This window comes from Triticum dicoccoides, chromosome 6A, assembly GCF_002162155.2.
Source record: "Triticum dicoccoides isolate Atlit2015 ecotype Zavitan chromosome 6A, WEW_v2.0, whole genome shotgun sequence".
Classification (NCBI taxonomy): domain Eukaryota; kingdom Viridiplantae; phylum Streptophyta; class Magnoliopsida; order Poales; family Poaceae; genus Triticum; species Triticum dicoccoides.
In genome coordinates this window covers 86072738-86087462 of record NC_041390.1, presented here as the reverse complement: position 1 = coordinate 86087462, position 14725 = coordinate 86072738, and positions in this window count along the sequence as shown.

Genomic DNA, 14725 nt, shown 5'->3' with positions numbered 1-14725 from the left:
ATCCAATAATGAAAACGGTTCAAGATTTGGACGCACAATTTACAAAATAAAACATTTTGAATAAATAGATCTACGAAAAAAAAAAAAAATTTCCAAGTTACAAGACTTCGCTGGGAATCGATCCAGCGATCTCATGCTGCCAACGACGAGCCGCAACCAGCTGAGCTAGCAAGATTTTCAGATTAACTGACAGCGCAACCTTTAAGAATCAATAGGCAACGCAGACCCGAATTAATTTCGGAATTTCGATAGCAGTTTTTTTTAAAACTGAGTGTTTTGTGAAACGCAAACACTGTTCAAAATTGCGAATTTTTTACAAAATTGAAACACTTTTCGAAATCATGAACACTTTTTTCTGAAAGCAGGAACATTTTTCGAAATTCCAAATGAAAATTGTGCAAACGCGAACATTTTTTAAGCTGCCGAACAAAATTTGAAAACACGAACATTTATTTTAAAAAATAAACATTTTTTTAAAAGGGAATATATTTTTAGACACAAAAAATTAAAACATGACATTATTTACAAACGGGAATATTTAGAGAAAAGTTGTGAATTTTTTTAGCAGAAATATTCCGAACTTTTTTCTAATATGTGAACTTTGTTGTATTTATGAACAAAAATTGAAAGCACAACCTTTTTTGAATATTGATCGATATTTTAGAAGCAAGAATCTTTCTTGAAATTTCTGAACATTTTTTAAAATAAAATAACGTTGAAAATATAAAAAGAAATAGTTCAAGAACAATTTTTAAAAGTGCGAACATTTTTCGAATTTAAGAACAAAATTTGAAAAGATAACCTTTGTTACATTTTGATCATTTACATAAAAGTATGAACATTTTTTAAAGATGCGAACAAAATTTGAATTTTCTGAACTTTGATGAATTTCTGACTTTTACTAAACTGGAACATTTTATGAAAAAACGAACAAATTTTGGAAAAGGCAAACATGTTTTGAATTTTTGAACATTTTTAAGGGGAAAATGAAAATGAAAGAAAATAAAATAGGACTGAAAATAAAAAAGGAATGTGAAAAAACATAAAAAGGAAAGAAAAAAGAAACAGGAAAAAACGAAAAGGAAAAAGGAAACGAAAGAAAACATGGTTCTGGATCTTCTAGATGGTTCGTAAAAGAGAAATAAACCGGCTGGAAACCCGTGGAACATTCCCAAAACCGGAAACAGAGAGGTTTGCATGCAGTCATGAAATGGGCCGGCCCAAATAGCTCGATGTTGCGTTGCAGCAACAATTTGCCGCAACGTGCGGCAAATAGGAAATTTTTACTGCAAGTGTGTCCTGCTTTTATCTGGAGTTGTGCAGGATGCGTGTGATGGGCTGGGTAGCGGGAGGGCCTTTTTCCTTGACTGTTAGGCCTTTTCCGTTTATTTATTTATTCCTCTTTATTAGTTTTTTCTGGTTTCTTTATTCTCTTGTAAGTGTTCTTATATCATCGGTGTTTTAGTGAGGTTTTTTATTTTGCATGTGTATTTCATTATTTCTTGCTAAAGGCATAATTCCTGTTATTTAATTAATTTGTTAAATAATAAAATTATTTTTTGTTTTCTATAAAATGCACGAAATGCATTTTTTATGGATCAAGCTTTTTGAACCATTTTAGTGTCTGCCTTTTGCACACATGTTTCCTGTTTTTTCTTGTTTCACGTTTTTTTCTTGTTGTGTGAGAAAGTATCTTAGTGTAAGTGCTTGCCACAGACCTAGTTAAGTGTTTCAACGGTGCAAAAATTCTCGAAAATTCTGAAAAAATACTGAACCAACACAACTATAATATAACATGATCCAATGAAGAGATTAAAAAAATACGATTGTATGTGTCCTGGACAAAAAAACAAATAGTTCAGTATATATTTATGTCGCAGTGAGCTGAAATGCTTATTATTTTTGCTGAGGACACATAGATGCATATTTTGACAATCCCTTCATTGGATCATCTTATTACATTAGATAGATGCTCCCATATTTATTTCATATTTTTTGATAACTTTTAAACCGTTAAAAGTTTAGCGACCCTTAACTAGTTCTGTGGCAACTATGGTAGACACAGTTTTATCTGGGTGAGGAAGAATTATTCTTAAGGATTGAGTATTCGTCACGGTGGGTGAGGAATAGTTATTTTTCACCCACCTCTATTTTAATATCTATGCATCATAATTTTATGTTTTATAAGTTTTGTCTTATTTTAGACATAAAAAGAGAATGTAAGAAAACCTATAATCATCGTAAAAAATAATTTTATGTTACGTAAAATTACAAATGTAAAACATAGTGTAAAATGTACAGAAAATACAATTTTTTTGCCTATATTTTTTTGTTATGCGATTTATGCAGTAAATCAATATGGATGTAACTATGTGTATTTCAAATATAATTTATTTATGAAATGACCGTAAGATTACCTCGGATGAAGAATAACTATTCCTCACCCAGGGTGACGAATAGCGCGACCCTATATATATATATGGTGAAGAATAGTTATTTTTCACCCCCCTCTATTTTACCATCAATGCACCATAATTTTACGTTCCGGAAATTTTTCTTATTTTCGACGCAAAAAGGGACCGTAAGAAAATATATAATTGTCGTAAAAAATATTTTATATTATGTAAAATTAAAAACGTAAAAACATAGTCTAAAATACACATAGACTGCAAATTTTCTTATCTTATAACCTATATTTTTATTGTTTATGTCAAATTTTACGTAGTGAATTAATAGAAATGTAACTATTTGAATTCCAAACGTAATTTAATTATGAAATGATCGTAAGATTACCTCCGGTGAATAATAACTTATTCTGCATCCTGAGTGATGAATAGTAACACTATAGGGTCGCACTATTCGTCACCCTGGGTGAGGAATAATTATTCTTCACCCCCCTCTATTTTAGCATCAATGCATTGTAATTTTACGTTCCGTAAGTTTTTTCTTATTTTCAACGCAAAAAGGGACCGTAAGAAAATAAATAATTGACGTAAAAAATATTTTATGTTATGTAAAATTAAAAACGTAAAAATATAGTCTAAAATACACATAAACTGCATACATAAAAATAATCAACATATATGCATGTATGTTCCATTGTAATAGAAATAGCAGCATACATGTTCAGTGAAGTATATGACATGGAGATAGCACTTGTATGTTTGTCACTAGGCACACAACTCTAAGTGTCGCCCTCAACTGCAACTGCATGTTTTCAGTGTGACTGCAACTTTGTGGTATTTTATCAGAAGAGGACGGAAGTTGCATGTCTATCAGTAGGCATGCAACTGCAAGTGTCATGCCTTGACTGCAACTTTATGTCTTCAAGGAGACTGCAAACTTTGTGGTATTTTGTTAAGAGGGACAATTGCATGTCTGCCACTGGGCACACAAATGCAAGTGTCGCCCCCTACTACAACTCGGTGGTGTTTTGTCAGGAGGGGTAGTTGCATGTCCACCACCAGGAATGCAACTACAAGTGTCACCCCGACTGCAATTGCATGTCCTCAACGCGATTTGCAACTCTGTGGTGTTTTGTTGGGGAGGGGCAGTTGCATGTCTGCTACTAGGCATGCAACTCTATGGTGTTTTGTCGGAAGGAACATGTGTATATCTGTCACTAGGCATGCAACTATAAGTGTCACCGCGAACTACAACTTTGTGTCGCAGGAACAGGCAGTTGCATGCGTGCCACTAGGCATGCAGCTAAAAGTGTCGCCCTTAATTGTAGGTGCATGTTATCATCGCAACTGCAACTCTATGGTGTGTTCTCGAGGAGGGGTAGTTGCATGTATTTCACTACGCATGCAATTGCAAGTGTCAACCACAATCGCAACTCTGGGGTGTTTCGTCGGCATGGGCAGTTGCATGTTTGTCACTAGGCATGCAACCGCAAGTGTAGCCTCGACTGCAGCTTTGTGTTGTTTTATCAGGGGAAGGAGCGGAGGCATGTCCGTCACTAGACATGCAACTGCAAAGTGTCGTCCCCAAGTTCACTTGCATGTCTTCAACATGACTGCAATTCCGTTTTGTTTTGTTTTTCTCGGGAAGGGGCAACTGCATGTCTACCACTAGCCATGCAACTGCAAATGCAACAATTTTTCATATTTTTTATTTTCTTTTTAATTTTTTTCTTTGCTAACGGTATGATTCTGCTACTTTTTTGGTTTTCAATTTTATATTAAACAATAATATTTTTTTTAAAAAATTCACCATCCGGTTGCACAATCGCCCTTGACTCTAACTTCATGTGTTCAATGCGGCTGCAATTCAATGTTGTTTTCTTCTTCTTTTAATTTTAGTTTTATACCGCTCTTTGAACTTTTAATATTGCAAACGTGTAACCTAGCTTCATGTCCACTGTGTGTTCCACTGGATATACTTCACCGACATGGTAGGTGGTTTTTGTTATTCATTTTCCTTTATTTTATTCTATTTTATTCCTTGTATGTGCACCAATGGGACGCACCTACCTGCATGTCGGTCATACGTGTGCAACAACATTATTATTTTTCTTCAATATATTTTCTTGTGTTTAAATCCTTGTATTTTTCCATGAATGAAAAATGATAATAAGTTGCAAGTCCATCTAACAAAACCTACAAGCGTCGTACAAAATATACAAGAATTTTTCCCGCAAAAAATGCAATGATTTGAAAAAAAAAGTTAGCTCACTCGTTGAGGTTGTAGCTTTTTTTTAGTGGACGTTGAGGTTGTAGCTGGATAGCAAAACGAAAACACATATACGTGCAGTTGTATAGCACATGTACAAGGGAGATTAAAAAATCGGCAACAAAGTAAAGCCCAGTAGGAGTACAAGCCAGCCCATAATGGCAGAACACATGCAAACAGTTCCAAAAACAAAAGTGGCCTACACATACTGATGTCATCAATCGACTGAGACTTAGACAAACCCATTTCCAAAACAAAAAACAAATGTGGACCGTTACTGACATTGCATTGCCCGAGGAATCGTTATGTAGGGTTTCGGATGCATGGCGTCTGTGTTGATCTAGGTAAGATCGTCTATGTACCATGGTTGTGCTGTTTCGTGATTGAGTATGGAAGTATTAGCCAAATAAATAAATAAAGTGTGCTGGGATGTGAGCGTGTACGTGCGCGACAAATAAGGCCTATAAATTTATAGAATAGGAATATCATAGAAACAGAAAACTTATAGGAAATGTGATGTCATGTGTCTTAAATTCTACGGATAGAAATAGAAAAAGATATTTCCTTCACATCATCGATTTTTTTCATTGAGTCTAGACTAACATTTATTTTTCTTTAAAATGTGAAGACAGACATATTTCCTACAAAACAAAGAATTATATAGTAATTTATTCTATAAAAATTCTATCCTATAGAATTGCTAGAAAATTCCTCTAAACAAAAAAAAGGGCTAAATATGCGGGCGCTCTGATCTGCCAGCTGTGTGCTTGATCATTTAAGACATTTAATATGTGGGACTCGCAAGTACCAGTGGTGTCGACCAGCAGGCCATGCTGTACGTCACATTTCATCGAATCAAATCTCAAGAAAAAATCTCCTCATGTGTGTGTCTGCTCATAGGATGCTGGATATGGACATTTGGGGATGCGATGAGAGGGGAAGTAGCAGATGATATCATTCCTTAAATGCTCCCATGATATCAATTTTAAAAAGATAAATTTAAATGTTTAAAAATTCAGATTTTTTAAATGTTCATAATTAAGGAATGTGTCTACAACCCCTAAGAATTTCAGGTTCAAATTCATTTGAACCTCAAATTTTTAAGGGTTGTAGACACATACTTTGTGAACATTCACATTTTTTGAAACGTTTAAAAATTGGAGTTTTTGAGATGGGAGCATGAGAGCATGTGGGCGTTTATATTACTGGATATTCTCCTTGAGATGAGAAGGATACTTGCAAACTGTATCCGTCATTCTGTTGGTACTATGATGGATACGGAAAGTGAAACAGTGGCCGGTATAATCACGAGTCGTGTGCGTGGACAATAAGCATGTGATGTGATGCCGACCTTTTAATAAAAGAAAAATACTGTGTGTGATACCGGCCTTGTACCCTTGATTTTTTTTTTTGCGAATTAAGAGCGTATATGTTGATGAAGCTATGTACCTAGGGTAGGGGCACGGACCTGTTTAAAGAGCCCTACCCAAGGACATCTCTAGAAGAAGTCACCTTTCAATCGACTTGAAGGTATCCCACTCGACGGGTTCAAGACACTCGACCAAGAAGCTATCACTCGACCATGAAGCCAAACACTCGACTGCCAGGAGACCTAAAGTCACTCCGCAGGCAAACAGTCGGCTATTAAGTAGTCTTTATGGTCATTATAGCACTTTATTAGGGGCGTTACCAGTAACGCCCAACCTTAAATGTACCTTAAACCCTGCATCACTGAGGGCAGGAGAGGGCCGGCGAACTCTATATAAGCCATCCCCCTCCTCAGTATGAAGGGTTCGCACCCCTGTTATTCACACACGCATAATTCAATCGACCGCCTCCGGGCACCGAGAGTAGGGCTGTTACTTCCTCCGAGAAGGGCCCGAACTCGTAATCCTCATGTGCTTACAACTCCTCCATAGCTAAGATCTAGCCTCTCCATACACCCCCCCTACCTCACTGTCAGAGTTAGAACCACGACAGTTGGCGCCCACCGTGGGGCAGGAATCTTAGCGTCTAGTTGGAGCAGTTGCGATCTTTTCCGATCCCTTTGATCATGGTTTCTTGCGGAGTTTTGGTGGAGGGCCGCGAGCTCCGTCTCGGCGCGCTCACATTCATCGCCGACGACTCCGCCTGGCTTCAGGAGGCACCACTCGACATCGACGCGCTCCCCGTCCGCGGTGCGACGCACTTCCGCGCATGCATTCGTGGCGTCCTCCTGCGGCAGCCGTCGACCCAGTATCAGTCGGCCCCCGTGTCGTCTCCCCGCCGGCATGCCGTGGTTTCGGCAAGCGCTCCGGCCGGTCGAGACTTCGGAGGTGGGTGCGGCATGCCGTGGCCCACCAGTCGGCAGCCCCGCAAGTCGCAGCAATCGAGCCCGACGAATCCCTCTACGGCCTGTTCGACCTGTCGACTGGCTCCGCGGGGACCGCATCCGAGTGCGACAGCAGCGACCCGGCGGCTGAGGTTCTGGCGGTCGATGGAACACACAGTCCTCCCGGTTTCCCTCGCACCGATGAAGGCGCGGGTGGAGGCGACCCGTCGCATCCCCATGATGAATATCTCCCTGAACCTCTCACGTCAGTGCAGCGAGAGGAGCTTCACCGCCGGAACATGGATGCACTCCACACTCCTATCGTCGGAGAAACCCCCGAGGCCCGGGCCTTGGAGGACGCGCGCTTGGCTAACTTGGCCGAGCGCACTCGACTGGAGAATCTCCAGCGAATACTCGACGAGCAAGCGCGTCAGCGGGGTCCCGAGTCCAGTCGACGTCAGCTCTTCCCGCCTATGCAGGTATATTGAACCCCAGTTCAGAATTTGACAGCCGCGGCCCGCATAGTGGAATCGATTCAGCCCTCCCAGTCGGAGGCTGGCAGGGGCTTGTTGCAAATCAAAGCGTTGCTCCGGGCGGCGGGAAACCAGAATTCCGCCGTTTCTCAGTCGCGGAATAGGATCCACAGTCTATCCGTTGCAACAGATACAGTCCAGTCGGCTCACAGCCCGAGATCGCCCCCGAGGCGTGAGGGACGTGGTGACCGGCGTGATCAGTACAGGAGGAATGAGCAGTATGATCACCGATTTGATCGTGATGATCGACGTCGAGTGCCAACCCCTCCCCTGAGGAGTGGGTCGTATGCGCCTTGACGGCAAGATGACAGACGCCCTCATAGTGTTGGGCAGAGGATTCCAGTCGACCCCAGGGACCCAGGCTTTGATGCGAGATCCATCCTTGTTCAAGGTTTGGTTGACAGGAACAGAGCTCATCGAGAAGGCCACAACAGAGATGCGCCTGTCAGCAGCAGAGTACATGCTTCAGGGCAGAGTGTTTCAGTCGAGCCATCAGAGCCGCAGTGATTCCTCCCAACTTCAGGCTGGCGACTGGAGTCAGCAAGTTCACCGGTGAATCCAAACCTGACACTTGGCTCGAAGATTACCGAGTGGCTGTACAGATTGGCGGTGGCAATGATGAGGTGGCCATGAAGCATTTGCCTCTCATGTTAGAGGGCTCAGCCAGAGCGTGGCTAAATCAGTTGGCACCCAGCAGCATCTACACTTGGGAGGACCTCTCCCGAGTGTTTGTCACAACCTTTGAAGGAACCTGCAAGCGACCTGCAGGCCTTACAGAGTTGCGATCCTGCGTGCAGAAACCGAATGAAACACTGAGGGATTACATCCAGAGGTGGATCACATTGCATCACACGGTTGATAATGTGCCAGACCATCAAGCAGTTTGTGCCTTCAAGGAAGGCGTTAAATATAGAGAATTGAATCTGAAGTTCGGTCGAACTGGAGAAATGTCTCTGAATCGGATGATGGAGATTGCCACCAAATACGCTAATGGTGAAGACGAAGATCGACTCCGGAGCGGCAAGCACAAGGCAGTTGCCCAAGAAATCGGAGGGAACTCCAGTCGGACACAGAAGCGGAAGGCCGAGCCAGCTGCCCCTGGGGAGGCCCTAGCCGCAACCCAGGGAAACTTCAAGGGAAAACCCAAGGGCCCCTGGAAGCCCAAGAAAGTCAAGGATCAAGATGGAAATGATGTTTTGGATCTGCCATGTCACATCCACACCAAGAAAGATGAAGAGGGTAATTTTATTTACCCAAAGCATACCACTCGACAGTGCCGGCTCCTAATCCAGCAGTTTCAAGGCAAACAATCCAAGGACAAGGAAAAAGAGTCGGACAGAGTTGAGGACAAGGAAGACAGTGACGATGGGTACCCCCAAGTCAATTCCACCCTGATGATTTTTGCTGATGTCGAAAGAAAAAGTCGACTGAAAGTCATTAATCGTGAAGTGAATATGGTTGCCCCGGCAACACCCAGCTACCTGAAGTGGTCTCAGACTGCCATCACGTTCGACCAGTCCGATCACCCTGCGCACATTGCCACCCCTGGGAGGCAAGCTCTGGTGGTCGATCCAATTGTCGAAGGCACTCGACTGACCAAAGTCCTGATGAATGGTGGCAGCGGCCTGAACATACTGTATGCAGAAACGTTGAAAGGGATGGGCATTCCGATGTCCAGGCTCAGTGCCAGCAACATGAGTTTCCATGGAGTCATTCCTGGAAAGAAAGCCGAGTCACTCGGCCAGATTGCTCTCGATGTGGTTTTCGGTGATTCAAAGAATTACCGCAAGGAAAAGTTGACATTTGAGGTTGTGGACTTCCAAAGTGCTTATCATGCTATTCTAGGCCGGCCAGCTTATGCACGCTTCATGGCTCGACCGTGCTATGTGTATCTCAAGTTGAAGATGCCCGGCCCCAAAGGTGTGACCATCGTTACAGGCAATCAAAAGAAAGCAGAGGAGTGTTTTCAGAAAGGATCAAAGATCGCTGATGCTCAGATGTCAGTAGTCGAACTGCAAGAGTACCAGAAGACTGTTGATCCGAGTGAATTGCTGCGAGCCAAGAAGCCAGCTTCAGAATCAGCTTTTCAGTCGTCCGGTGAAACTAAGCCAGTTCACATTCACCCGACCGACACCAATGCCGCCCCGACTCACATCTCAACGACGCTCGACTCCAAATAGGAAGAAGCGCTCATCCAGTTCCTCCATGAGAACTGGGACATCTTCGCATGGAAGCCTTCTGACATGCCTGGAGTTCCCAGGGGGCTGGCTGAGCACCATCTACGAGTCGACCCAAAGTTCAAGCCTGTGAAAGAACATCTTCGACGGTCCGCCATCCAGAAGAGGAAAGCTATTGGCGAGGAGGTGGCTCGGCTCTTAGCAGCGGAGTTCATCCGAGAGATTTACCACTCCGAGTGGCTCGCCAATGTTGTCATGGTCCCCAAGAAGGACAAGTCACTTCGCATGTGCATTGACTTTAAACACATCAATCGGGCCTGCCCGAAAGATCATTTCCCTCTTCCCCGCATCGACCAGGTAGTTGACTCGACCGCGGGGTGTGAGCGTTTGTCTTTTCTAGATGCTTATTCAGGGTACCATCAGATCCGTCTGTATGGACCCGACGAGATCAAAACGGCTTTCATCACCCCATTCGGGTGCTTCTGTTATGTCACCATGCCCTTCGGCCTCAAGAATGCTGGAGCCACGTTCATGAGGATGATTCAGAAGTGTTTGCTCACTCAGATCAGTCGGAACATAGAAGCATACATGGATGATATTGTGGTTAAGTCACGGAAAGGTTCCGACCTACTGACTGACCTTGCCGAAACCTTTGCTAACCTCAGGGGATACGATATCAAGCTCAATCCATCAAAGTGCACATTCGGAGTTCCAGGTGGAAAGTTACTCGGTTTTCTCGTTTCCGAACGAGGAATCGACGCCAATCCCGAGAAAGTTGGCACCATACTCCGAATGAAGCGCCCTGTGCGTGTACATGATGTCCAGAAGCTTACAGGTTGCTTGGCCGCTCTAAGTCGATTCATTTCTCATCTCAGTGAAAAGGTGTTGCCTCTTTACCGACTGATGAAGAAGTCTGACAAGTTCGAGTGGACTCCAGAAGCTGACGCAGCGTTTGCAGAGCTCAAAGCTCTGCTCTCCACCCAGCCGGTGCTTGCTGCCCCAATCAGTAAAGATCCTCTGCTGCTGTACATTGCGGCCACGGGACAAGTTGTCAGTACAGTACTTACGGTCGAGCGGGAAGAAGAAGGAAAGGCCTTCAGAGTTCAACGCCCAGTATATTATGTGTCTGAAGTTTTGACCCCTTCGAAGCAAAGATATCCCCATTACCAGAAGCTTGTATATGGGATCTACATGACCACGAAGAAGGTTGCACACTACTTCTCTGACCATTCCATTACAGTCGTCAGCGACGCTCCACTGTTAGAGATCTTGCACAACAGAGATGCAATTGGTCGAGTGGCGAAGTGGGCGATTGAACTCCTTCCCCTAGATATCAAGTTTGAAGCAAAGAAGGCTATCAAGTCCCAAGCAATTGCAGATTTCGTCGCCGAATGTCACCGAATGGATTGAACAGCAGCTTCCGACTCAAGTTCACTCGGAGCACTGGACCATGTTCTTCGATGGATCTAAGATGCTGAATGGTTCCGGTGCTGGGGTAGTCTTGGTCTCCCCCCGAGGAGATAAGCTCAGATATGTTCTCCAGATTCACTTCGATTCCTCCAATAATGAAGCAGAATATGAAGCACTCCTGTATGGGTTGCGCATGGCCATTTCACTCGGCGTCTGGCGCCTCATGGTCTATGGTGACTCAGATTTGATGGTTAATCAGGTGATGAAGGAGTGGGACGTCAGAAGCCCAGCTATGACTGGCTACTGCAACGCAGTAAGAAAGCTAGAAAAGAAATTCGAGGGGCTAGAGCTTCATCACATCCCCCGACTGAAAAATCAAGCAGCCGATGATCTGGCAAAGATAGGCTCCAAGAGAGAAGCCATTCCCAGCAATGTGTTTTTGGAGCACATCCGCTCGCCGTCAGTCCAGGAGGATCCTTTTACAGAAGAAGCCACGCAACCGAAAAGTGCCACAGATCCGACTGAAGTCGAAATTCCTGCTGTGGTCGACCTAGTCATGGAGGTCTTGGCAATCACTCCCGACTGGACGATACCATACATCGCGTATATCTTGAGGAAAGAACTTCCAGAGGACGAAGAAGAGGCTCGACAGATCGTCCGTCGATCTAAAGCTTTCACAGTCATAAAAGGGCAGTTGTATAGAGAAAGTGCGACTGGAATCGGTCAGAAGTGCATAACGCCAGAAGAAGGTCAGATGATCCTTGATGATATCCACTCGGGGACCTGTGGTCATCATGCGTCCTCTCGGACCATTGTGGCTAAAGCATACAGAGCGGGATTTTACTGGCCAAGAGCAAATGATATGGCAAAAGAGATAGTCGACAAGTGTGGAGGCTGCCAGTTCTACTCCAACATGTCACACAAGCCTGCATCAGCCCTGAAGACCATTCCACTCGTCTGGCCCTTTGCTGTCTGGGGACTGGACATGGTTGGTCCATTGAGAACAGGCAGGAGCGGTTTCACTCATGTGCTTGTGGCAGTCGACAAATTTACCAAATGGATTGAAGCTAAGCCCATCAAGAATCTTGATGCTTGCACTGCTATCAGTTTCGTCAGAGGGCCAACATTCAGATATGGAGTCCCGCATAGCATCATCACTGACAATGGGTCAAACTTTGATTCGGACAAGTTTAGAGCTTTTTGCGCCTCTCAAGGCACACGAGTCGACTACGCATCGGTCGCCCATCCCCAGTCGAATGGACAAGCCGAAAGGGCAAATGGTCTGATTCTCAAAGGAGTAAAGCCTCGACTGATGCGTGATCTCAAGCACGCGGCAGGTGCTTGGGTCGACGAGCTTCCATCAGTACTATGGGGATTGAGGACCACCCCAAACCGTTCGACTGGAAGAACTCCATTCTTTCTGGTTTATGGAGCCGAAGCAGTTCTGCCGAGTGATCTTCTTCACAACGCACCCTGAGTCGAACTCTATACCCAAGATGAAGCAGAACAAGCCCGGCAAGATGCAGTCGACCTCCTAGAAGAAGAGAGAGAGATGGCCATGATCAGATCGACCATTTATCAGCAAGACTTGCGTCAATCCCACGCCAGGAATGTCAAGAGTCGAGCCTTCCAAGAAGGAGATTTGGTCCTCCGAGTGGATCAACAGAAACCACACAAGCTTGCTCCTACTTGGGAAGGCCCCTTCATCGTCACCAGAGTCCTCCACAATGGAGCGTATCACCTCTACAATGTTGATCGCTAGATCGACGAGCCACGAGCTTGGAATGCGGAACTGCTCCGCCCCTTTTACACTTGAGTTCTCCCTTGGACGAGATGTAATAAGAAAAAATTTCTGCAGTTTATTTTTACCAAAGACAAGAGTGTTCCAATAATTGCTGTCACTCTTGTTTGCATACAAAATCCCCTAGTGGGTGACTTAGCTGCGAATCTGTTTCGCCTAAGTTTGAAAAATCCTACCGAGTGGAGAGCAATCCTCCCACTCGGGGGCTTACCTGCAGTCCAGTACTGGCCTAAGTTCTCCCACTTAGAGACTTAGCTGCAGTCAGGCACTCGCCTAAGTTTGAAAAATCCTACTGAGTGGAGAACAAACTGATGAGGAACGTAGTAATTTCAAAAAAATTCCTACGCACACGCAAGATCATGGTGATGCATAGCAACGAGAGGGGAGAGTGTTGTCTACGTACCCACGCAGACCGACTGCGGAAGCGTTGACACAACGTAGAGGAAGTAGTCGTACGTCTTCCCGATCCGACCGATCCAAGCACCGTTACTCCGGCACCTTCGAGTTCTTAGCACACGTACAGCTCGATGACACTCCCCGGGCTCCGATCCAGCAAAGCTTCGGGGATGAGTTCCGTCAGCACGACGGCGTGGTGACGATGATGATGTTCTACCGATAGGGCTTCGCCTAAGCACTACAACGGTATGACCGAGGTGGAATATGGTGGCAGGGGGCACCGCACACGGCTAAGGAACGATCACGAGGATCAACTTGTGTGTCCTAGGGTGCCCCCTTCCCCCGTATATAAAGGAGCAAGGGGGAGGCCGGCCGGCCTATGGGGCGCGCCAAGGGAGGGGGAGTCCTCCTCCTAGTGGGAGTAGGACTCCCCTTTCCTAGTCCAACTAGGAGACTTGGGGGGGAAGGAAAGAGAGGGAGAGGGAGAGGGAAAGGGGGGGGGGGCGCCCTCCCCTCCTAGTCCAATTCGGACTCCCTTGAGGGGGGGCGCGCCACCTCTTGGTCTGCTGCCCTCTCTCTCCCCTCAGGCCCAATAAGGCCCATTACTTCCCCGGGGGTTCCGGTAACCCCTCCGGCACTCCGGTTTTCTCCGAAATCACCCGGAACGCTTCCGGTGTCCGAATATAGCCGTCCAATATATCAATCTTTATGTCTCGACCATTTCGAGACTCCTCGTCATGTCCGTGATCACATGCGGGACTCCAAACTAACTTCGGTACATCAAAATGCATAAACTCATAATAACTGTCATCGTAACGTTAAGCGTGCGGACCCTACGGTTCGAGAACAATGCAGACATGACTGAGACAAATCTCCGGTCAATAACCAATGGCGGGACCTGGATGCCCATATTGGCTCCTACATATTCTACGAAGATCTTTATCGGTCAGACCGCATAACAACATACGTTGTTCCCTTTGTCATCGGCATGTTACTTGCCCGAGATTCGATCGTCGGTATCCAATACCTAGTTCAATCTCATTACCGGCAAGTCTCTTTACTCGTTCCGTAATACATCATCTCACAACTAACATATTAGTTGTAATGCTTGCAAGGCTTATGTGATGTGCATTACCGAGAGGGCCCAGAGATACCTCTCCGACAATCGGAGTGACAAATCCTAATATCGAAATACGCCAACCCAACATCTACCTTTGGAGACACCTGTAGTACTCCTTTATAATCACCCAGTTACGTTGTGACGTTTGGTAGCACCCAAAGTGTTCCTCCGGTAAACGGGAGTTGCATAATCTCATAGTCATAGGAACATGTATAAGTTATGAAGAAAGCAATAGCAACATACTAAACGATCGGGTGCTAAGCTAATGGAATGGGTCATGTCAATCAGATCATTCAACTAATG